At 42.3% G+C, this 25,688-nt stretch overlaps 1 long non-coding RNA gene across 1 annotated transcript in view; it reads left to right on the top strand.

The window, feature by feature from the left end:
- Positions 1–25,279, top strand: part of LOC136793832 (uncharacterized) — a 28,658-nt gene extending 3,379 nt beyond the window's left edge. Inside the window, exons 2-3 of the long non-coding RNA XR_010839768.1 lie at positions 11,276–11,396; positions 25,225–25,279. This is a non-coding gene — a long non-coding RNA (uncharacterized lncRNA). The remainder of the gene's footprint in view (positions 1–11,275; positions 11,397–25,224) is intronic.
- The last annotated feature ends 409 nt before the right edge of the window (positions 25,280–25,688 follow it).

Genomic DNA, 25,688 nt, shown 5'->3' with positions numbered 1-25,688 from the left:
TGTCAATTGATGGATGAATGGATAAAGAAAATGTGGTATATACATGTAATAGAATATTATTCAGCCTTAGAAAAGAAGGAAATCCTACCATTTGCAGCAACATGGATGAACCTGGAGGACATTATGCTAAATGAAGTAAGCCAGGAATCTATAATAGTTAAACTTACAGAAACAGAGAGTAGAACGGTGGTTGCCGGGGGCTGGGGGGAGAGGAAGATGGGAGTTTCTGTTCAGTGGGTATAAAAGTTTTAGTTATATAAGCTGAATAAGTTCTAGAGACCTGTTGTATGGAACATCATGCCTATGGTTAACAATACTTAACGTGCATTTAAAAATGTGTTAAGGATAGGTCTCATGCTAAGTGTTCTTACCGATAATAATTTTTTTAAAAAGCCATCAGTGGCAGATGACATCAGTGGCAGACCACAACAGAACCAATCCAATGAGAACTTCTCTGAGCCTTATTTCCCCTCCCTCCCTAGCCCTCTATCCTGTTCCTAGAGGCACTAGAAGCAGCTGCGTGAAGGGGGCAGAGAATGAGACAAGAAGAATGGAGGAACCCACTATGTCTTCGGGCTCCGGGCAGGGGGAATGGAGCCATTTAGATCAGATGAGACCAAAGATTTTCTGTTAGACTCTTCCAGCCTTTCACTACATGTAAAAACTGTTAATACCTGAAAATAACCAGAAAACACAGGTGATCTGCTCAATGTACCATGGGCAGAGAAAGGTCAGACAGTGTGGAGAATAAAACAAAAAACAAAGGTGTTTGTGTTTGTAAGCCAGCAAGTGCAGCTTGTCTAGGTTGCTGGTTACAGTAATAATTGTTCACTTCATGGTCCTACTCAGGGGTGCCTCTTTCTCTCATTTAATGCCTCCCACGGCACCATGGGATGGATCATTGTTTTACTGTTCCACGTTGGATGCAACAGGCTGGGGCTAACGTGACACATCAAGGCCACTCAGCTGGTGAGGAGCTGAAATTTGCTCTCTGGGTCTGTCATCAAATCGCAGCACGAGCCACAGATACATGTCAGTGGGAGCCCACGAAGCCATGTGGCAGGAGACTTCCCTTTTCTGACCTCAGTGGTCTCCTTTCCTTGTCTGCCATTTCCCAGCATTTAGGGGGATGAAAAAGAAGGTCTCCGGGAGGTGTGCTGAGCTTGTCAGAAGAAAAAGACAGAGGAGTCAGAAGGTCTTTTCCGACCCCTGCTGTGTTCGGGTTTGCCTGTCTGCCCGGTGACAGTGAGGCAGTTTCCTTGGAGGTGCCCTGCAGTGGCATCAGGGAGTTCTGGAGGAAGCTGGGCTCCAGGTGGGTGTGTCAGCCGCCATAATAGCAAAAGCACTGTGCAAACAGAGGCAAGGCCCGTGGGTTCTCATCCCTGGCCCACACCACCTCTTGGCCAGGTGACACGTCATCTCCCTGAACCTCAGTTTCCTATCCAAAGCCGGAGTCCTAGTATCTTCTCTGTCCACCTCCCAGAAGCGTCTGAGAAAGCCCTTTGTGAGCTCTGTGGCTGTCACAAACCTGGGACAAACAATGGCTTGGCATCTCAGGTGGACATCGTCTTTGTTTGGCTAGCCGCCATGTAGGCACATTTTTTATTTGGGAGAATCCATGCTTTGAGAAAATCTTGGTGGTAGGCAGGATCCCACCTTCTACCATGGGAGGCAAAAGATGCCAACCACTTCCTCTCCTGGAATCCACCCCCTTGTCTCTCTCTCTCTCTCTCTCTCTCTCTCTCTCTCACACACACACACACACACACACACACACACACAGCCCTCCTAGTCTGGGCCCCTTGGAGGCTGCTACCTGGACCTGTGAATGTGGAGGGAGTGGTGCAGAGACATAGGAGCAGCAGAGATGAATCACTGGGACAGGATGGCTGAGGAGAGTCAGTAGCCTCACTGGTGGGGTGTTGGTGCCAGGGTGAACTTGGGGGAGCTCGTGGCTGCCAGGTCTCTACTGATTTCTGCCAAGTTCTCTAGGGCTCTCATTAGTTCTTCTGATCTCTTTCCAATATACTCCTTTCCTGTATCAGGTATATTAACCAGAGTTAGCCTTTATTGTCTGTATTAAAGGACCTGTTGGGTACGACTTCCATTAGTAGAATTTCAGGGACATTTACACTGACCATTGCCAGCCCTGAATTCCTCCCAAGGAGTTCCCAGAGTCCTTTGGGGCTGTGGTCCAGGACACAGCTTGCCCTCCTGCTTCTCCTTCCTGCATCCCTGATGGCTCCACTGGAAATGTCTGGTGTCTGTCCCTGCACAGGACGTACACACTTTACCTATCCTCTTTGAAACCTTCTCTTTGTGTTGTGCAGTGGCAGAGACCTCCAGCTTGCAAGCTCTGCGGACAAGCTTTGGTTTCAATAGGCTTGGCCTGGAATCACAGCTCTGCCACCTACTAACCCATCATGGATGAACTTGTTAACCTCCCCGGCCTCAGCTTCCTCATCTGCACAGTGAGGATAATGATAGCACCTTCTCATAGAGCCATGGAGGGAATGAAATGAGAGCTCCCACCCCGACCCGATGCTCTCAACCAATGACTAGAGGCTGTTATTATTACTGACTTTAATGTTCTGCTCACACTAGAATGCTGGCTTCCTTTTCCTGCTCTGCTGTGAGTCTAATTTAGGGTCCTCCATAAACCCAGCTTTTTTCTATCTTGGAGGCATGGGAGGAGAGGTCTGAGGTTGAGTTCCTTGAACGCTTGGGCTTTGCAGTAAGAAAAGGGCCCTGGAAGAAGGAAGCAAGGGGTTCAGGAATTGAGCCAAAGTTTTTGAGTTCCCAAAAGCCTCAGATCTGCTGCCGTTAGCAGTGGGTTAGTCATGCCTATGGCTAAGAGATGCCTTGTGTAATGGGCACCACTGGCCTCCTCACCCTATCAGCTTCCCTGTGCCCTCCCAGGACACTGCTGAGGCTCCTGTGGCATTGTGGTCTGGGGCTGGGCAGGAGAAGTCTCTGTGCGCCAGACTTTCAGGGCACAAGGGGCTTTAGGGCCACCTTTTTTTTTTTTTTTTTTTTTTTTTGCGGTATGCGGGCCTCTCACTGCTGTGGCCTCTCCCGTTGCGGAGCACAGGCTCCGGACACGCAGGCCTAGCGGCCATGGCTCACGGGCTTAGTTGCTCCGCGGCATGTGGGATCTTCCCGGACCAGGGCACGAACCCGTGACCCCTGCATCGGCAGGCGGATTCTCAACCACTGCGCCACCAGGGAAGCCCTAGGGCCACCTTTTTTGACTTTCTTGCTTTATGGATAAGAAGACCCAGATGCAGAGAAGGAAAGAGCCTCATGGAGCCTAGTCTCCTGACTGGAGAGAGGACCCTCTCTGCTCCCCATACTGCTTCCCAGAGCATCCTTGAGACCTGAGCTTACGTGTGTGTGTGTGTGTGTGTGTGTGAGAGAGAGAGAGAGAGAGAGAGAGAGAGAGAGAGAGAGAGAGAGATCCTCCACTTCCTCCCTCCTCCTCCTCCTCCCTGTCCCCACCTGTGTGACCTCCCCCTCCCCGTGCAGCCCCCTGGCTTGTCTCACCACGAGACTCTCAGGTGAGCTGGAGCATCGAAGGCAGATATGTTTCCAGAAACAGCTTCAGCTGACTGCTTGCTTGGGGTGTAATAACATTTATCACAGCCCTCCTTCATAAATAGATCTCTTTCCTGAGCTCGCAATCCTAGTTCAGAAGCTTTTGAGAGGCTGTGGAACAGACAAATCTGCAACCTAAAAGTAAAGCCCAGCCCAAAGCAGAGAACAAGGGGAGGGAAAAAATGAACACCTTTTTGAGTGGCTACAAGGTGCACGAGACAAGCTCTCACTGAATTTTCACAGCCTCCTACAAGCTATTTCCCCACTTTACAGGGAGGAAACAGGTCCAGAGAGGCCACAGAAGCCACAGAGCAGGCAGAAGCCAGATCCAGGAATCAAAACCAGGTCTGTCTGCCTCCAGGGTTCATGAAGACCTTTGATTACAGCTTATTCAAGTTTCTGGAGAAGAATTTGACACGTTTGGGAAAAATTCATCATAAGAAGAAAGAGTTTCTCACTTTGTCCTTTTCTCTCCTCCCACAGAAATCCATTCCTTTTGAAACTAATGTCCATTTGTCATTTCTTCTTTTTCCGTCTCTCCCTTGCACCCCTTGCTTTCTTTTTTCACTCTTATGGCTGTCTAAGGTCATCAAATATCCTGAGCTGAGTCCCCTGTTGAATCCAAAGCCCAGATGAGCATTTCTCTGGGTGGAAGGCTGGTGACAGCTCTGGGCAGGGAGCCGAGGCTGGCTGGTTGGTGTGGTCAGGCTGGGGATAGGCTGGGTACACAGCCGAGGATGTGTCCTAGCTGCTCTTGTCTGCAGGACTGGCATCCTGGAGAGACACAGGTGGGTACCTCTCACTGGTTGCCTGGTGCATCTGACACTCTCTTGGCCTAGGGACCACTGGCCACATGGAGGCCCCAACAGGCTCATGGATGGAGGGTTGCCAACTAGGCAGAGTGCCAGACATCAGGAAGCCCTGTGCTGTTCTCGGGAGGAAGTTACCCTGGTTCAGGTGGTGGGCAGTTGGGATGGGAAGTCTGCAATTGATTTGGCTCCCTGAGACTTCACAAATGAAAGAAAGATGCCATTCTATAGTGTAGGAGTAAAGAATATGAACTAGGTTATTGATTAATTTACTCAACAAATAATTATTGAGGGCGTACTCCATACTAGATCCTTTTTTAGGTGCTAGAGACTGAATGAACATGGCAGATAAGTCCAAGATCTGAAGAAATTTCACTTCCAGTGGCAGAGAGAGACAACAAACAAGCCCCATCTTCTGAATCGCAAGCTGATGGAGAAAAAGGGTGCAGCTGTTCAGATCTAAGACTTTAATTTCTCTTCTCACTGCCTCTTTAACCTGTTTCCTACCTGAGTGTTAATTTTCACCAATTGTAGATTGCTGCCACCATCAAAGATGCTGGATGTGGATGATCAAATATTCGAGATTTAAGCAAAACAGACAGTTTCTCTCTTGTATTTCAAAAGTTGATGATACCACTGTTCCCTTTGGGCAAACACCCATGCAGCCCTGTGTCTTCAAGGAACATCCATAATACCATGTCCTGGGTGGATAGAATGATCTGTGGACAATTTTTAAGGAGTAACTTTTAGGTCAAGGCATTTAATGGCAGGTCTTTTTTCCTTTTCTTTTCCTTTTTCTTTCTTTCTTTCTTTTTTTAAAATTGAGAATCATCTGCCATTCACAGGGCACTGCAATGTGCATGAGACCATCCAGGGGTTATTGGGGGCCATGAGGAAACTTGGCCCTTTTACTCAAGAGTGTTTGTATTCTTCCTATTGATATACCTGCTCTGTTGCCTTCAATCACCACCTCTACGGCTAAGAGGAGATTAGGGCCAGAACTTATTTTAAGCTCTGGTTCTGTCATTTCCTAGCTTTGTGATCTTGGGTAAGTTACTTAATCTTTCTGAGCTTCAGTGACCCCTTGGGAAAGAGTGTAGTTGAATGGAAAGAGCAGAGTCTTTGAAGTTTGATTCCTGGCTCTGCCACTTACTTGCTGTGTAACCTTACGCACGTAACTTACCTGTGGGAACTTGGTTTCTTCATGCAAAAAATGGAAATGAAAATACCTACTTCACAGGGCTATTTTAAAGATTAGATGAAAAAACGCATTTCAAGCACAAAGTCTGAATATCTATTTGTTAGTCAAAAAATGTAATTTTCTTTTAACCTTTCCTTTTCTATTAAATAAAACCTTCTGGGATAGCTTCACCCCATCTCATAAATGGCACTATCATCTACCCAAATGCTCAGACCAAAAACCTAGAAGTCATCTCTGATTCATTTTATATATCACCCGCTCCCCCACTCTTTCTTGAGCACAAAATTCAATAGAAAGGTCCTTGGCTTGACTTCTGAATGTGTCTTGAATCTGTCTTCTCCCACTATCTCTACTTCTATGGCATTAGTCATAGCCACAATCATCTCTCCCTTGGCAGTTTTAAAACATGGTCCTTAAATTCTTTGATACTCCTCTCATTGAGAGGTGGAGGGTGGTGTTCCCTCCCCTTGAATCTGCAAGGACCTGGGACTACTTTGACCAGTAAAGTATGGCAGAAGTGATGCTATGTTACTTCTCAGGATAGGTCATACAAGGCTTCTGACTGATGCTCTTAAAACACTCCCTTTGAATGCTCCCTTTGGTACCTGAGCAATCATGCTGTGAAGAACCCCAAGAGAGGCACAAGTAGGGGTTCCAGTTGACAGTTCCAGCTAAACCAAGCTTTTGCAGTTCTCAGACATTTAAGTCATCCCCAGCCATTTGAAACCTCCCAGCTGAGGATCCAGACATCACGGAGCAGGGGGGAGCCATTGTCCCTGTGCTCTTTCTGAATTCTTGATTCACAGAATCCGTGAGCATAATAACATGGTTATTGTTTCAGTGCTACTAAATTTGGTTTGTTGTGCAGTGATAGATAATCAGAACACTCCCCTTGTCTACTGCAGTGCCCTCCCGACTTCTTCCCCTGCTTCCACTAACATCCATTTCTCCACAAAGCAACCACAGGAGTCTTTTGGGAATATAAATCAGATAACATCACTCTGCCATATAAAACCTTTCCAAACTTCCCATCTTGGCCTACTGGGCCCCATATGACCTAGCCTCTTCTCTTAGGTGCTTGCTGGAGGTGGGACACTGTCACCTTCTACATGGAAATCAGAGGCTGGCCAAAGCCATATGACATGGGACACAAAAAGCACGTCTTGCAGCTCAGTCCCAGCTTTCTCACTTCAAGAGCCAAAGCAGGATTTCCTGTACCTATGTGGGTGTTGGAACCCTGGTCCATGACCCCAAACACTCTGGGTGATCATGACCTTTCCTATACCTTTTTAGCTCCGGCTGCTCTCTTGATTGCTGGCACTATTATATCCTTCCCTTCCTCCATCTCCATCTCTCCCCCTTTCTTCCCTTTTCTCTCTTTCTTCCTTTTTCTCTCTCACTTTCTTTCTTTCTTTCTTTCTTTCTTTCTTTCTTTCTTTCTTTCTTTCTTTCTTTCTTTCTCTCTCTTTCTTTCTTTCCTTCTTTCCTTCCTTCCTCCCTTCTTTCTTTCTTTTCTTCCTTCCTTCATTCCTTTTCTTTCTTCCTTCCTTCCTTCTTTCTTTTCTTCCTTCCTTCATTCCTTCTTTCTTCCTTCCTTCCTTCCTTCTTTCTTTCTTCTTTCCTTCCTTCCTTCCTTCCTTCCTTCCTTCCTTCCTTCCTTCCTTCCTTCCTTCCTTTCTTTCTTTCTTTCTTTCTTTCTTTCTTTCTTTCTTTCTTTCTTTCTTCTCTCTCTCTCTCTTTTCTTTCTTTCTTTCTCTCTCTCTCTCTCTTTCTCTTTCTTTCAGTGCAGCCATATTTTTCAAATAATATCATGCATTTCCATGTGTTTGGGACTGGAGGGGAGAACTTCATCAACTCAACAGACCATGTTGCAAGAAACCTTAAAACTCTCATTATTTGTATACAATGCCATCACCTACTTAACTTAAGAAATGAACTGAGAAGTAGTTAGAAGTTAGAGCATTTGGTAAGGTGGCTAGATATAAGGTCTACATACCCAATTGGCTTTTTGGTGAAAATGGTATTAATAGATTAAGCACAGTCGTTTATTTATTTATTTATTTGTAACATCTTTATTGGAGTATAACTGTTTTACAATGGTGTGTTAGTTTCTGCTTTACAACAAAGTGAATCAGTTATACATATACATATGTTCCCATATCTCTTCCCTCTTGCGTCTCCCTCCCTCCCACCCTCCCTATCCCACCCCTCTAGGTGGTCACAAATCACCGAGCTGATCTCCCTGAAGCACAGTCATTTAAATTCACTGTGTTCTGAAATGCCACTAAAACTACCAGTAGTTTTTTTTCCCCATAAATCCACAAAGATGGGGAGAATGAGAGTGGAGACAACATCATTTGGGGAGTTAGAAAGCAGATGGACAAATGGTAATTTATGTAGCTAACATAAGAAAGAAGAATCCTAAGCCAGCAGAATCCTAAACCAGAAGAATCCTAAGAACCCACCAGATTTACACTGCAGAATGTAAAGGCTCAGAGATTGGTTGCACCAGAAACTTTTGGAACTGGAGGTAGGCGGTGGGGGGTGGGAAGAGGATTGGTAGAAAACTGTTTAAAAAGCAGTTAGGAATGGGAGTTATTGCTTAATGGGTACAGAGTTTCTGTTTGGGGTGATGAAAAATTTTGGAAGTAGGTAGTGGTCATGGTGCAACAACATTGTGAATGTACTTTATTGTCCTCTCACAACATGGCGGTGTACTTCTTCAAAGCCTACAGGAAAACCTCTCACTCCAGTCTAAGACAGAGTCTTATATAATGTAATCACATGAGAGACTATCCCATCACCTTTGCTATAGACTGTAACCTAATCAAGGGAGTGACTCTTCCTTCACCTTCTAGCCATATCCTTTTGGCTAGAAGCAAATTACAGATTCTGTCCACACTCAGAATATACAAGGGTGTAACTCATTGGGGGTCATCTTAGAATTCTGTGTACCATAACTGTAGACCAAAAGAAGCTCTAATAAGCTTTCAGAGAGAAATCAATAGGTTCAGTCAAATAATCAGGAAGTAGAATAATTCAGCTTTCTCAACAGCAGTGTTGGAAGCTATGGAGTAGTGCTATCAAAATTCTAAAGTGAATGGATTTCCTGCCTGTCATTCTATACCTAACCAAGCTATCCATTGAGTGTGAGAGTAGAGTACAGACATTATTGGAAATAAAAAGTCTCAAATATTTACCTCCCACACACTTTCTTAGGAAGCTATGACCTATAAATCAGAGAAGTAACCAACAAAAAGGAACACTACTGATCCAAAAGACAGGAAATAAGGTCAGAAGGCTTGGGAAGGGGGAATTCATCAAGATGAAAATAATAGAACAGCTGAGATGAGTGAATGTGATGAAAAAAGATTTAGACAACTGGCAATGAGTTTTGAGTTGAATTAGTGAAAAGAACGTAAACAATTAATAAACAAAGAATAACAATTATTAACTCCAGTGATATAAAAAATTATTCAAGAAAGGAAATGGAACTACATGGCTCAGCTCTGAAGAATTGAGTGATAGGTTCATTACAATGTAAATAGTACACATTAATCTAACCAGAGTGATGATCTAATTATACAGTTCTGAAAGGATGGTGTTATGGGTTGAGGTCCTAACCCCCAGAACTTGTGAATTTGGAAATAAGGTCTTTGTAGATGATCAAGTTAAGGTGAGGTCACCTTAGGGTGGGCTCTGCTCCAATATGACTGGTGTCCTTATCAAAGGGGGAAATCTGGACATAGAGACAGAGACACAGTGAGAACACCATATGAAGCCTGGAGTTAAGCTGCCACAAGCCAAAGAAGGCCAAAGATTGCTGAAAATCCACCAGAAAAAGGAGAGAGGCTTGGAGGAGATTGTTCCTCACAACCCTCAGAAGGAACCAACCCTGACGACACTTTGATTTTGGATTTCTAACCTCCAGGACTGTGAGACAATAAATTCTTGTTGTTTAAGATCCAGTTCGTGGTATTTTGTTACAACAGCCCTAGTAAACGAATGTGGATGGAAAGTATGTGTGTATCGGTGGGGGGGGGGGCAGGGGAAGGAAGACGAAAGAGCTAGCCCTTCATCTTCAGTGGGACGTTAACAGATCATTCTTGCAAATAATGAATCAAGAAATAGCAGTATAAGCATGGTATTTAGAAATAGCAAGGTAAATACCAAAATAATCATCTAAAAGAATTAAAATTTGTTTCCTGTGGGGATGGGTTAAGGGAGTAGGGAGGAAGAGGGCTGGAACTTGACGTTTATCTTTGAACCAGCTGACTCTTTACCTTAAGTGCGTAGAAGGATAAAAATAAAAACACAGAAAGTCCACTATATCAGCAATTATTAACTGGAAAATATAATAGAGAAAAAATTCCATTCACAAGGGCAGTAAAACCTAAATAATGGCACCCAAGAATAATTCCGAACAGGACAAATGCCAGATCCTTCTGGAGAAAACTCAAATGTTACTGAAGGACAAAAGTAAATAGAAACTGGACCCTGACTCAAGCAGTGCCTGTGATGAAGGAAGTGGCAGATGAACATTATAGCATGACGTGCAAGGAGCTACTTGATTAGGTGGGAAAAAGCGTCCAACTCTGCCTGGGGAAGTCAGAGAAGGTTCTGCAGAGGATGTGGCTCTAAGTGAAAACTTGAAAGACAGAGAAGGCGGGGAAACAATCCGGGCAGAGAGCACAGGCTGAACCAACCCACTGTGTGTTTGGGGAATCGGAAAGTGCTTGACCTGAGGGAGAAAAGTGGGCATGATGGAGAGTGTTGGCAGATGAAGCTGGCTATTGAGGCAGAAATTGGGTCATTAAGAAGCCATGTACACAGTGGGAGTGTTTGCGCTATTTTATAGGAATGGGAGTTTTCAATAGCAGAATGAGAAGAAGGTAATATGTGTCTTGTGGAATAAGCATGTGGGTGACTTCTCAATAAAGACGTCTCTGTGGACAGGGAGCCTGTGTTACTGGCTTGAATTCTTTGGGCAGGCTCCCTACTAATACTTCTTGACAGCAGCCCCAGACCTCAGTGAGCCATTGATCCAGGGGGTTATTAGGTGCTGTTATTCATCCACCTGAGGTGGGGAGCTCCGTGTCCATTGCAGACACCTCCCAGGAAAGAGGCCCCGCCAAGCACAGTGTGTGTGGCAGACCACTTGACCGCTGGGAGCTCATGGTCAGGAGGGTGCAGAACCTCCCCGCCGAGACACTGCAGTGCAAACACAGGGACAGGAGGTGTGGTCTCTTCCTCCAAGGAGCCCCCAAAGCACCTGTGATCAGCCACCACATAAAAGAGAGAGATTATAAAAGCAAAAATGGTGCCTCGACTTCAGGAACAATAAAGTCTTTTGTATCAATGTTGGCAGATGGTCCCGGGTGCTTTGTGGCTGAGTATGGTTCATCACTGTCACACTGAGAGGGGCTGAGTGGTGGGAAAGAAGGTGGCACATTAACCTGCTTCCGTGACTTGAAGTTTCTTACCTGCGTTGGCTTTCCCAGCCCCGGGGTCAGCAGACCTCAGTCTGTTTCTCTCACATTCTCTGCCTAACTGGCCACTTCCAGTCTTCAGCTGTGCTGACCTTCCCGTGGTTCTCCAAACATCCCAGCTTGGTCCAGCCGCAGGGCCTTTATCCTTGCTAATCCCATTTTCTGGAATGTTCTTTCCCCAGGTCTTCACGTGGCTGGCTCCTACTCATTCTCTCAGAAGGATCTTCTCATGTAACCTTACTAGCAAGTACTCTGGAGCTAGCCTGACTGGGTTCAAATCCCAGCTCTGCCGCCTTGAACAAGGTGAGTATCTGGTGTGCCTGAGTGGATGAATTGTTGTGGAGATTAAATGAGTTGGTGTAAATGTAAAGTCTTAGGATAATGCCTATCCCATAGTAAATTTATGTGAGAATTAGCTATTATTATTGGTCAATAATATATGTCACCTTTTATTAGAATGGTCCTCCACCTACCGTAGTCATCCTTTCCTCTTACCCACTATCTGTGAATATATTATTGATTTATTTGCTTATTTATTGCTTCCCTCTCCACCACTAGAATACAAGAACCATGAGGACAGGGACCCTGTCTGTCTTGTTCACTGCTGTATGCCCAGTATCGAAGTAGTGTCCGACACATAGCAGATGCTCAAGAAATAGGTGTTGAGTGAAGTAATATAGTCAATGAACTTCTCTGAACCAATAATTATTTCTTGGGGGTTCTAAGTGGGTAAAGTGCTTCCAAATTCATGTGAGGCATAACGTGGCTTTTCCTTAAAAATTAATTCCCTACTTTGCTCCCTTGCTCAGACCCTTTAATAATATTACCATTTCAATCCATAGGACAGTGGACATTAAGATGGTAAATGATAAATTTATAAGCTACTGCAATCTAGACACATGTTTTTCTAATAATTCATGGGATATATCCTAGTGTCTGAGCTTTTGCCCAATGGGCCATTTTCAGCTCTGGCAAAATTGCAATGTGTCTTTTCCTCCCAAAGAAGAAGGAGATATGACCTCTCATAGACAACAGAACCCAGAGGGAGCTGAGGTAGGGATACAGATGAAGAAGAGCACAGCAGAGCCATGGAAACTGGTAGACAAAATTTGTAACAGATAACTTGCAGAGCTTGTTGGATGAGGCAGCCCTTTCTTCTATTTTTGATAGAGAATAAATTTACCAACTCCCTTGCAGCCAGGTATGGGCTATGACTAGCCCTAGCCAACGGGATATAAGTGGAAGAGGTGAGTGCAGCTACTAGGAAGGTTCCTTGAAAGGACTTTTCTTTTTCCTGCTCTCTGAGGGATAGATGGCTGGAGCTGGAGCAACCATGTTGGCTCATGAGGTAAACAGAGGCCGTGCTTGGGGGAGCTACAAGAGAAAAGGAGCATGGCTTCATGAGGATTTGGTGGAGCAGAGCTGCCATTATCCCTGGACTATTCATCTCTCAATTTTTATTTGAGAGAGAAACAAACATTCATCTTTTAAAGACTTTGTTATTTTGGATTTGCTGCTACTCCTAGGCAGGCCTAATCTTCGCAAACACAGCATCATAAATGGACAATGGATAAATGCTGAACTAAATTTTGACCTGTTAAATAAAAACTAGGGATTGTCTGCAAACAGAAGACCATGACACAGGAAGTGCACACCAGTCTGGGGCCGGATCAGTGTAGGAAGAACAGCAGAGGCTCAGCAGACTCCTAGGTGCACAGGAAGAAAAAACCCAGATCAGGTTAATAGACAGTTCTCTAAGCTAAATCCAGTTAAACACTTCCTCGCTTCTGTAGTGGTGAGAAATTAAAAATTAGCACCACAGCCTTGCTAGATAGCACACAGTACCTCCTCTACTTAATAACAGGTTACATTCTTCCTAAGTCTATTTGTTTGAGTCCAGAGGGACTGAGGCCCTGGGAGCATAACTTAATCAGAGTACTAATCCTTGGAAACATTAAAACCAGCAGACTCTTCTAATTCATGCTGATAAGTATTTCACGGGCAATCTTTTCTCCAAGTAGTTGGGGGCACTAAGGGAGTCTGTGGAGCTGATAACTCCTTCCTGCCTCCACCCGCATCTCCTGGAGCACCACAGCCACCGTGATCATTGCATTGCCACCTCCCCACTCACTCTGATGCTGTGCAGATTTGAAGGACCTGGAACCTATGATCCTCCCCTGGTTATCAACTCTACACCGCCTCCCACCCCACTTCCCCTTCTCTGGCTTTCCATCACTGCCTCGTATTTTCTTTCTTTCATAGCACTTACAACATTTACACTTTAATGTTTTTTAGTTTATTACCTGGATCTTTCCCCATCTCCCACTGACTGTAAGTTTTTCAAGGGTAAGGACTGCGTTTGTTTTAGTCACCAACATGTTCCCAGTAGCCAGCAAGTATGTTTGGCTCATATTAGGCATTCAATAAAATAGGTGGTGAATGAATGAATACACACTTCAACAGCAGCACTTTCACCACACTCTGCCATTAGGTCCTTGAGCAAAGTCCCAGCTTTGTCCTGCATTAATACCTGGCTCATGGGCAGCCCACAGGGGTGCTCATTCTTATAGCCTCCTACTCTCAATTTCTTGCCTTGTTCTTTTCCCTCCCATCTTGCTGATTATCAGCGATGGCGTAAGCACAGCAGGGTTGCATGCTAAGCACTTTGTCCTTCCAAACTGTGCATCCTTTTGCAATGAATCAAGACACACGAGCACAGCAGTCATTATTTTTTACTTAGCACTTTCAACCTTTTATGATTTCTTCTTTTAGTTCTATCACAATCACACACATTTTATTTCAGGCACTTTAAAACTTTTGCTGCTCTTGTACTTGCTGGATACAGTGGGATTAACCATGCTTGCAAACTACCTCAAAACTAAGAGGTAAGATTGCCACTTATTAACAAAGGATTCTATGGTCCAGACTGGAAGGAACTTGCACTACATCTGTCACCATCTGTTGGCAGGCGGCCGAATTAATGTGATCTTGTTTTGTCGCTTTTGTTTGTATCTATGAAAGTTTATAACTTGGAAATTCATAAGTAGAGTAGTTTTTTTTTTAATCTGTAGTTTGTTGGATTCAATTACACTTAAATTAAACCTGGAGTATAATGTCTTTTAATATCTTTAGATAGTGCGTGAGTTCAAACATTCTCATTTATTCCTTTGTGTTGAATCCCCAAGTCTGGGGATAAAGATTTCTAGTGAATATTATTACAGCTCAGTTTTGTCCCAAATTGTGGCCCATGGGGTATATATAGGTATTCCTACCTAAAAATTTTGATAAAGTAAATTTGGGACTCCTGGCATACCTCATTCACAATGTGCATTATCATTTAAAAGGCTCTCCTTAACCAATGTGTATTATCACCTAAAAGTCTTTTTTAAAAAAAGCCTAGTGTTCTTCAGACTTTCTTAATTATAGAACCCTTTCCTCATATAATATCCCGTGTTCCAACATTACTAGGGACACGTAGAGATCTATCATCTATCTATCTATCTATCTATCTATCTATCTATCTATCTATCTATCTATCTATCTAATCTGGTGGATCCTAAATGTTTCTTGGAGTCAAGATTCTGGTGCAAAAAGGGCCCAGAACCATAATCATAGCACTCCTGAAAGAATACTGCCTTTGCAAAGTTTATTTCAGCCCTTGTGTGCATCACTTTAAACTAGCCCAGCAGCAGAAGACAATACCTGTTTGACATTCTGGAAAGGGTCCTCATGCTGTCTAGTTCAGTAATACTGAAACACCTTTTCCCAGCAGGTAATACAGTACCTCAGCAATCATTACATTTTGTGGAAGAGAAACATGAGAAAATTCCAGCAGCTACAGGAAAGCTTGAAGCACTTGCTTTGTTTTTTTTGAGTAGGCTCATCTTGGCTTGCACACGTCTTAGTCTGAGTAAGGCGAATATTATTCACAGTGTGGGTGTGGCAGCCCAGGAGGACAATGATAGAAATTCCAATTTCACACTTTTCTTTATTTGGTCGTACATCCTATGCATCAAAATGATAAAGAATGTTCCAATGGCCTTCTAAAAGTTCGAAGTGGGAAGATGCCATCGTTGAGGCATCCCTTAAATAATAGTCCTCATACCAGAATTTGTGTGTTTGTCTGCGTGATGTGTGTGTGTGTGTTGTGTGGGTGAGTTATAAAACATTTCAAAATTTTCTCAGTGTTAGGTATTTAAAATTGAAGGACCCAAGTTCAGAAAACTGTGGGAGTAATGATATTATTGTGCAGTTGCACTCTCACCCTTGATGTCTGGTTGCAAGACCTTGGGCAAGGTCAAAGTGTGCAACTATCAGCTTCTAACTACTTTGTAAGAAGAGTAGGAAATCAACCAGCTGTGGGTACTGGCTGTTTAATTACATTGCATTATACCTAATGCTCTTAGAGTCTCCCTTAAATCCATATAAGTGATAGGTGTTTGTCTGGCAATGTTGCTATTACCAAGTGGCCACAGATGACCAATTTGATGATTTGTTTGACTTGATGATCAATGTCTGCAACTTTCTAAACACATTTTTAAGGTTAAATTTCTGACTTTCAAGTGAATTGTTGCCTTGGATGAATCCAGAGGAATAATCTTTTTAGGCATTTAACTCCACAGAGAATACTTTCGGAAATCTATTGATAATTCTGGTCCTTGGGCTGCTCCATTGGCATAAATATCTTAGACATGAATTCCCAGAGTTGTGATCCAGTTCCTTTGCAAGAGGCTTTTGTGCTGCTATTATAATAATCATTATCAGTATCATTACCAATCCCTGCATTTGTAAAACAGTACTCATCAAGACTCTTGGTGACAACTGATAGCAAACCAATTCAAGCTGGTTTAGCACAATGAGCCTTTATTGGCTCACGAAGCTTGAAAGTCCCGAGGTAGAGCTGGATTCTGTTACTCTACTTAAATAACACCTACCCTTCAGTCTTCATCTGGTACCCTGCTTTAATTTTTCTTCATAGCACTTATCATGAGCTGGCATGGTATTCCATGTCTACTTGGTATTTATTGCCTGGGGTTCCCACTGGAATGCAAGCTCCAGGAGCATAGGGTCTTCCTTTTGTTCATCACCTAATGCCAAGCATCCAGAAATGGACATGGAATATAGGAGGAATGAGATAACTAGTTGAATGAAAGAATGAAAGAATGAATTCATGCAGGTGCTCAAATGGCTTCATTGGAAATTTGTCTTTAAACATTGTTCGTTCTGCTTCTTTCTGTGTTGCTTTCATTCTTTGGACTGCCTCTTCCCTGTGGGGGCAAGATGGCTCCCAGCAGAAAGAGAACTTCTTTTTCTCAAGAGAACCAGCAGAAGACTCACTGACCAGCTTAGGTCATATGGCCACCCCTCAGCCAGTGAGCACGGCCAGAGGGATGCAGTTGGCCCAAGTGAACCACAGTGTCTGAGCGTGGGAGGATATAAGCTGGGCAGATCTTACAAGAACTTGGCTAAAATAATGAGCTTAATAATTGCTCTCAGATGCACTTTATCAACTGATCCTCACAAAACCTTGTGAGGAAAGAACAGATATTATTCTCCCCATTTTACAGATGAGGAAATTGAGGCTTGGGTAGGGTATGCTTCTTTAAGCAATTAGGAAGCGGTGGAGCTCTGTCTTGACCTCAGGTCTTGGGCTTCACCCAGAATTCTTTCTACTGCAACAGACCTGGTGGGATAGCTTTTCAGTGTGGAAGAACATGGCATGTGGCTTGTCTTTGCAGAAGGGGCTGAAAAGTGGGAAAGGTAAGAGATTGGATAAAATCCTTGAAGAGTTTTTACTTCTCTGACTGAGTGACTTTATTTCTCTCAGTGGAGCCAGCTGGTTGGAAATGGCTGGTAATCACTAAAAGGTTTTGCCTTAGTACCTGGAAAGCAAGGACTCAAGATGGTATGATGAGGGAGTGCCAATAACAGCAAATTTTCTGAGCCCAATGACCTGGATCTGGAAAAAAGAAATAGCATCATATTTAGGCAATGAACTATCCCCTCTGAACCATGTGGAAGCACAGAGGTTTCTCTTTCTGTCAGTTTTGCACACATGTATAGAACACCAATTTTAAGAGATGAGAGGAATCTGAGGGAGCATCTACACCTATAATTCTCACCCACTGTTTTATGGCCCCATGAGCCAAATTTTTAGCACTTTATGCTTGTTCCTCTCCCTCCACTCTTTGTCGGTAACAGTGGCTGTGTTGCTTTTTTTACTCTCTCATTCTGGGGTCAGCGGTAGAACATTTATAGGATTTTCCAGTTCACGGTGTAATTTTGTCTAGAAAACGTTGAACTGGTGGTTTCATGGTTAAGAACTGGGCTGGAAAAAAGGAAAGTCACTTGTTAAGATTGTCTGGCAATAAGCAGAGGGACTGAACCTTACACCCAGACTTAAAACAAACAAACAAAGCCCCCCTTCCAGTTGTTTCCAGTAAACCAGTGCTTCTCAAGAGTTTGACCTGGCTGGGTCATACTCTAGGGGTTCTGATGTAATTACTCTGAGGTGCAGCTGAGGTGTCTGGACTTTCACAGTTTCCCTGAGGGATTCTGATGGACAGATGGGTTGAGAACCTGAACACTGTAGACTGCTACTCCATACGCTGAAGGGCAAGGCTGTTGCTTGTTGCAGGATAGGGTCGAGGGTGTTGGGGTAGAGGCAATTTGGAGAGCATGTGAGAAGATTATAGGAGAAAAGAAGAGAGCTAAGATCTTTTTTTTTTCAATAGCGTGTATCAGTACTTTATTCCTCTTTTTTTGAATTTTATTTTTTTTATACAGCAGGTTCTTATTAGTTATACATTTTATACATATTAGTATATACATGTCAATCCCAATCTCCCAATGCATCCCACTACCACCACCAACACCACCCCCGCCGCTTTCCCTCCTTGGTGTCCATATGTTTGTTCTCTACATCTGTGTCTCAATTTCTGCCCTGCAAACCATCTGTACCATTTTTCTAGGGTCCACATATATGTGTTAATATACAATATTTGTTTTTCTCTTTCTGACTTACTTCACTCTTATGACAGTCTCTAGATCCATCCACGTCTCTACAAATGACCCTATTTTGTTCCTTTTTATGGCTGAGTAATATTCAATTGTATATATGTACCACATCTTCTTTATCCATTCGTCTGTTGATGGGCATTTAGGTTGCTTCCATGATCTGGCTATTGTAAATAGTGCTGCAATGAACATTAGGGTGCATGCGTCTTTTTGAATTATTGTTTTCTCTGTGTATATGCCCAGTAGTAGGATTCCTGGGTCATATGGTAATTCTATTTTTAGTTTTTTAAGGAACCTCCATACTGTTCTCCATCGTGGCTGTATCAATTTACATTCCCACCAACAGTGCAAGAGGATTCCCTTTTCTCCACACCCTCTCCAGCATTTGTTGCTTGTAGATTTTCTGATGATGCCCATTCTCACTGGTGTGAGGTGATATCTCTCATTGTAGTTTTGATTTGCATTTCTCTAATAATTAGTGATGTTGAGCAGCTTTTCATGTGCTTCTTGGCCATCTGTATGTCTTCTTTGGAGAAATGTCTTCTTAGGTCTTCTGCCCATTTTTGGATTGAGTTGTTTGTTTTTTAATATTGAGCTGCATGAGCTGTTTATATATTTTGGAGATTAATCCTTTGTCCGTTGATTCATTTGCAAATATTTTCTCCCATTCTGAGGGTTGTCTTTTCGTCTTGTTTGTAGTTTCCTTTACTGTGCAAAAGCTTTTAAGTTTCATTAGGTCCCATTTGTTCATTTTTGTTTTTATTTCCACTACTCTAGGAGGTGGATCAAAAAAGATCTTGCTGTGATTTATGTCAAAGAGTGTTCTTCCTATGTTTCCCTCTAAGAGTTTTATAGTGTCCGGTCTTACATTTAGGTCTCTAATCCATTTTGAGTTTATTTTTGTGTATGGTGTTAGGGAGTGTTCTAATTTCATTCTTTTACATGTAGCTGTCCAGTTTTCCCAGCACCACTTATTGAAGAGACTGTCTTTTCCCCATTGTATATCCTTGCCTCCTTTGTCATAGATTAGTTGACCACTGGTGCGTGGGTTTATCTCTGGGCTTTCTATCCTGTTCCATTGATCTATATTTCTGTTTTTGTGCCAGTACCATATTGTCTTGATTACTGTAGCTTTGTAGTATAGTCTGAAGTCAGGGAGTTTGATTCCTCGAGCTCCATTTTTTTCCCTCAAGACTGCTTTGGCTATTCGGGGTCTTCTCTGTCTCCATACAAATTTTAAGATTTTTTGTTCTAGTTCTGTAGAAAATGCCTTTGGTAATTTGATAGGGATTGCATTGAATCTGTAGATTGCTTTGGGTGGTATAGTCATTTCCACAATAATGATTCTTCCAATCCAATATCATGGTATTTCTCTCCACCTGTTTGTATCATCTTTGATTTCTTTCATCAGTGTCTTATAGTTTTCTGCATACAGGTCTTTTGTCTCCCTAGGTAGGTTTATTCCTAGGTATTTTATTCTTTTTGTTGCAGTGGTAAATGGGTGTTTCCTTAATTTCCCTTTCAGATTTTTCATCATTAGTATATAGGAATGCAAGAGATTTCTGTGCATTAATTTTGTATCCTGCAATTTTACCAAATTCATTGATTAGCTATAGTAGTTTTCTGGTGGCACCTTTAGGATTCTCTATGTATAGCATCATGTCATCTGCAAACAGTGACAGTTTTACTTCTTCTTTTCCAATTTGTATTCCTTTTATTTCCTTTTCTTCTCTGATTGCCATTGCTAGGACTTCCAAAAGTATGTTGAATAATAGTGGTGAGAGTGGACATCCTTGTCTTGTTCCTGATCTTAGAGGAAATGCTTTCAGTGTTTCACCATTGAGAATGATGTTTGCTGTTGGTTTGTCATATATGGCCTTTATTATGTTGAAGTAGGTTCCCTCTATGCCTACTTTCTGGAGAGTTTTTTTTAATCATAAATGGGTGTTGAATTTTGTCAAAAGCTTTTTCTGCATCTGTTGAGATGATCATATAGTTTTTCTCCTTCAATTTGTTAATATGGAGTATCACATTGATTGATTTGCATATATTGAAGAATCCTTGCATTCCTGGGATAAATCCCACTTGATCATGGTGCATGATCCTTTTAATGTGTTGTTGGATTCTGTTTGCTAGTATTTTGTTGAGGATTTTTGCATCTATATTCATCGGTGATATTGGTCTGTAATTTTCGATTTTTGTAGTGTCTTTCTCTTGTTTTGGTATCAGGGTGATGGTAACCTCATAGAATGAGTTTGGGAGTGTTCCTTCCTCTGCAATTTTTTGGAAGAGTTTGAGAAGTGTTCCTTCCTCTACAATTTTTTGGAAGAGTTTGGGTGTTAGCTCTTCTCTAAATGTTTGATAGAATTCACCTATGAAGCCATCTGGTCTGGAATTTTGTTTGTTGGGAGATTTTAAAGCACAGTTTCAATTTTATTACTTGTGATTGGTCTGTTAATATTTTCTATTTCTTCCTGGTGCAGTCTTGGAAGGTTATACCTTTCTAAGAATTTGTCCATTTCTTCCAGGTTGTCCATTTTATTGGCATGAAGTTGCTTGTAGTAGTGTCTTAGCATGCTTTGTATTTCTGCAGTGACTGTTGTAACTTCTCCTTTTTCATTTCTAATTTCATTGATTTGACTCCTCTCCCTCTTTTTCTTGATGAGTCTGGCTAATGATTTATCAATTTTGTTTATCTTCTCAAAGAACCAGCTTTTAGTTTTATTCATCTTTGCTATTGTTTTCTTTGTTTCTATTTCATTTATTTCTGCTCTGACCTTTATGATTCCTTTCCTTCTGCTAACTTTGGGTTTTGTTTGTTCTTCTTTCTCTAGTTCCTTTAGGTGTAAGGTTAGATTGTTTATTTGAGATTTTTCTTGTTTCTTGAGGTAGGCTTGTATTGCTATAAACTTCCCTCTTAGAACTGCCTTTGCTGCATCCCATAGGTTTTGGATCGTCGTGTTTTCATTGTCATTTGTCTCTAGGTATTTTTTGATTTCCTCTTTGATTTCCTCAGTGATCTCTTGGTTATTTAGTAACGTATTGTTTAGCCTCCATGTGTTTGTGTTTTTTACGTTTTTTTCCCCCTGTAATTGATTTCTAATCTCATAGCGTTGTGGTCAGAAAAGATGCTTGATATGATTTCAATTTTCTTAAATTTACTGAGGCTTGATTTGTGACCCAAGATGTGATCTATCCTGGAGAGTGTTCTGTGCGCACTTGAGAAGAAAGTGTAATCTGCTGTTTTTGGATGGAATGTCCTATAAATATCAATTAAATTTATCTGGTCTCTTGTGCCATTTAAAGCTTGTGTTTCCTTATTAATTTTCTGTTTGGGTGATCTGTCCATTGGTGTAAGTGAGGTGTTAAAGTCCTCCGCTATTATTGTGTTACTGTAGATTTCCTCTTTTATAGCTGTTAGCAGTTGCCTTATGTATTGAGGTGCTCCTATGTTGGGTGCATATATAATTTTTATATCTTCTTCTTGTATTGATCCTTTGATCATTATGTAGTGTCCTTCCTTGTGTCTTATAACGTTCTTTATTTTAAAGTCTATTTTATCTGATATGAGTATTGCTACTCCAGCATTCTTTTGATTTCCATTTGCATGGAGTATCTTTTTCCATCCCCTCACTTTCAGTCTGTATGTGTCCCTAGGTCTGAAGTGGGTCTCTTGTATACAACATGTATATGGGTCTTGTTTTTGTATCCATTCAGTGAGCCTGTGTCTTTTGGTTGGAGCATTTAATCCATTCATGTTTAAGGTAATTATCGATATGTATGTTCCTGTGACCATTTTCTTAATTGTTTTGGGTTTGTTTTTGTAGGTCCTTTTCTTCTCTTGTGTTTCCTACTTAGAGAAGTTCCTTTAGCATTTGTTGTAGGGCTGGTTTGGTGGTGCTGGATTCTCTTAGCTTGTGCTTGTCTGTAAAGCTTTTGATTTCTCCATCAAATCTGAATGAGATCCTTGCTGGGTAGAGTAATCTTGGTTGTAGTTTGTTCCCTTTCATTACTTTAAATATGTCATGCGACTCCCTTCTGGCTTGCAGAGTTCTGCTGAGAAGTCAGCTGTTAACCTTATGGGAGTTCCCTTGTATTTTATTTGTTGTTTTTCCCTTGCTGCTTTCAATAATTTTTCTTTGTCTTTAATTTTTGCCAATTTGATTACTATGTGTCATGGCATGTTTCTCCTTGGATTTATCCTGTATGGGACTCTCTGCACTTCCTAGACGTGGGTGGCTATTTCCTTTCCCATGTTAGGGAAGTTTTCAACTATAATCTCTTCAAATATTTTCTCAGGCCCTTTCTCTCCCTCTTCTCCTTCTGCGACCCCTATAATGCGAATGTTGTTGCATTTAATGTTGTCCCAGAGGTCTCTTAGGCTGTCTTCATTTCATTTCATTCTTTTTTCTTTATTCTGTTCTACAGCAGTGAATTCCACCATTCTGTCTTCCAGGTCACTTATCCATTTTTCTGCCTCAGTTATTCTGCTATTGATTCCTTCTAGTGTATTTTTCATTTTAGTTATTGTATTGTCCATCACTGTTTGTTTGTTCTTTAATTCTTCTAGGTCTTTGTTAAATATTTCTTGCATCTTCTCAATCTTTGCCTCCATTCTTTTTTCCGAGGTCCTGGATCATCTTCACTATCACTATTCTGAATTCTTTTTCCGGAAGGTTGCCTGTCTCCACTTCATTTGGTTGTTTTTCTGGGGTTTTATTTTGTTCCTTCATCTGGTACATAGCCCTCTGCCTTTCCATCTTGTCTATCTTTCTGTGAATGTCAACAGCTAAGATCTTTATGGAAGCCCTGCACTGATGGAGGAAGCTAATACTGGCTTCTGGATGTAGACTATCTTGGGGACTGGGGACAGTGTTACTGTGAGTCCATGGGTATTTCTGTGCAAATTAGAAAATCATTCCCTGCAGAGGCCTCAGTCCTGCAGGCACCCACCCAGGCTCACAATAGGATGGTTGCCTTGGAAATTTTCAAAGGAAACCTTCTGCATTAAGGATCCAGCTGTGCACCAGGCACAAGCCCCAGTTAGCAAAACAAGGACTGAGTCTCGCCCCCACTTGCCCCCTTGGATGCGTGCCTTGTTCAGTGAACAACCTGCCTGAGAACTGAGGCAGCCCGGGATGGGGAAGTCCAACTAGAAATTCCATTCAGCTACAAGCTGATGTCTAACGCTTTTTTGACTTGCCTTACTGTTAAATTCGTCTGTTGTGGACAGGGAGAAACACATGGGGTCCTGCTATTCTAGTCCTTGAACTGATAAGGAGAAATTGGTTGGTAAAGAAGAAATGACTAGAGTCTTTGGAAAGCTTCTATAGTAACTCAGGGTGGATGAAGCTGGGCATAATCAGACATTTTCCCTAAACCTTAAGAAGGTGGACCTGAGTAGAACTAAGGAAAAGATGGCCAATCCATAGTATGAGACTTAGAAAAGAAGATGGCTCAAGAGAATTGAAAGATTGTCAAAAGTATAAGTCTTTTAAATATTTTTTTCATGTTACAAAAGCATGTAGAAAATAGAAATAAGCTGAAAGAAGACAAGCCATTTGAAAGCTTACTACTCAGAAATAACCACCAACAGTTTTTTGTTTATCCTCTCAGTCTCTTTTCTATGCTTATAGATACATGCATACATACCGCAAAACAGGATCATTTATGTATAGAATGTCTTATAATCTGCTTTTTTTTTTTTTTTTTTTTTTTTTTTGCGGTATGCGGGCCTCTCACCGTTGCGGCCCCTCCCGTTGCGGAGCACAGGCTCTGGACGCGCAGGCCCAGCGGCCATGGCCCACGGGCCCAGCCGCTCCGCGGCATGTGGGATCCTCCCGGACCAGGGCACGAACCCGTGTCTCCTGCATCGGCAGGCGGACTCTCAACCACTGCGCCACCAGGGAAGCCCTTATAATCTGCTTTTTAACTTAACAATATACCACATTTTCCATGTCATTCACTGTTCCCCTACCTTGTTATTTTATGGTTGCATGGTAACTCATTTAATGATTGTGTCATTATATATTTAATTAATTTCTATTTTGAAATGTACTTTGTTTCCAATTTTTTACATTATAAATAGTATTTGATGAACATTCTTTGAGTTATACCTATTGCCGTATTCCTGAATAAATGCTTAAAGGGGAAATCACGGTCAAATACATCTTGCCAAACAGCTCAACAGTAAGATTGTACCATTTTCCACTCCCACCAGCGATGGATGAGAAGGTGGGTTTCCTAGAAGCCCCTCCAATGCGAGTCAGAGCAGTATGTCTGCCTTAGCAGTTTGTTGGCTCTAAATGAGATGGAGTGGGATGTCCTTCCAGGGAGAGAAGGGCAAAAATTGAGACCTTGAAAATGGGCAGTCCCAAAGAGCTGGTTCCAGGAGCGTGTTCTCACACTGCAAGGTTTCAGAATGATGTTCATCTCTTCTGCACTGAACTTACTGGTCAGAGGAAGTGACTAAGCCCACATTGCATTTCCTCCCATGGTCACAAGACCAGGGGCAGAGTTCATTCTAGGCAATGTCTTTATAGGTGTCCTCACCGCTTGGGCCTGGGTGCCCAGCACTGCCTGCGAGCACAGTGGGAGGGGCAGAGTGTGGGTGCGGACATGTTTCTCTAACAGAATAAGAAGACCTGAGAAGGACACGACAAGCTCCCTTTCTGAGAGTGCTAGGAGGCATTCAACACATTGCCAATTGAGGAGGACGCAGGCTTCTTTTCTTAGACACTTCTTTTCTTATTTTTTGGTAATAAAGTTTAATTTTTCATCACATTCTCTAAAGAAAATGTGGAAAATATGGGATATAAAGTGAAGGAGAAATCATGCACAGGCACATTACCCAAGGATGAATGTCAGTACATGTCTCTCCAGTCTTTCGTTGTGTGAATGTGCATGTGTGTGTGATTGTTCTTTTGGTATAGTTGTAATTGCACTGTCTCAATTATTTTTCCATCCTGCTTTTTTCACTTTAACATCATATGCATTTTCCATGTTATTACATGGTCTTGATAAACACTTTTTGATTATGTAATTCTAAGTTGTATGAATGGGCCACCATTCATTGTTCAGTGTTAATATTTAGACTATTATTTCTGTTTTACAGATGAGAAGGATAAGACCCCTAGGAGATACAAGATTTACCCAACATCACAGGACCAGTAAGTAGTACCACCAACATTTCATCTGTTCATCTATTATTTAATTATTCATTCATTCAGTAAACATTTATAGAATACCTGCTGTCGTATCATGTACTATAAAGCCTTTGGGAGGCAAAAACAATATTCCTGCTCATGTGATATTTATAAGTTAGTGGGCAGTACAACCTCATTGGTGCTTTGACAGAAGAGTTCCTTGGCTCTATTAGAGCTCAGAGAGGGATACCTATCCAGCCTGGGGTCCAGGAATGCATCCTTGGAAGAGGTAATGTTGAAGCTCACTCTTACAGGAAGGTTGAGAGTTCGGGAGCAGGGTAAGGGGGTGGCCACATAAACATCTCAACGTGAGAGGGAGCAGGATGTGCTCTGGGAACTGAAAATCATGGGCCATGGGGTTTGTTGGGAGTGA

The sequence above is a fragment of the Kogia breviceps genome, chromosome 3 (assembly GCF_026419965.1).
Source record: "Kogia breviceps isolate mKogBre1 chromosome 3, mKogBre1 haplotype 1, whole genome shotgun sequence".
Taxonomy (NCBI): Eukaryota; Metazoa; Chordata; class Mammalia; order Artiodactyla; family Physeteridae; genus Kogia; species Kogia breviceps.
Note: the sequence above shows the minus strand (reverse complement) of the source record. Positions and strands in the feature narration are given on the sequence as shown.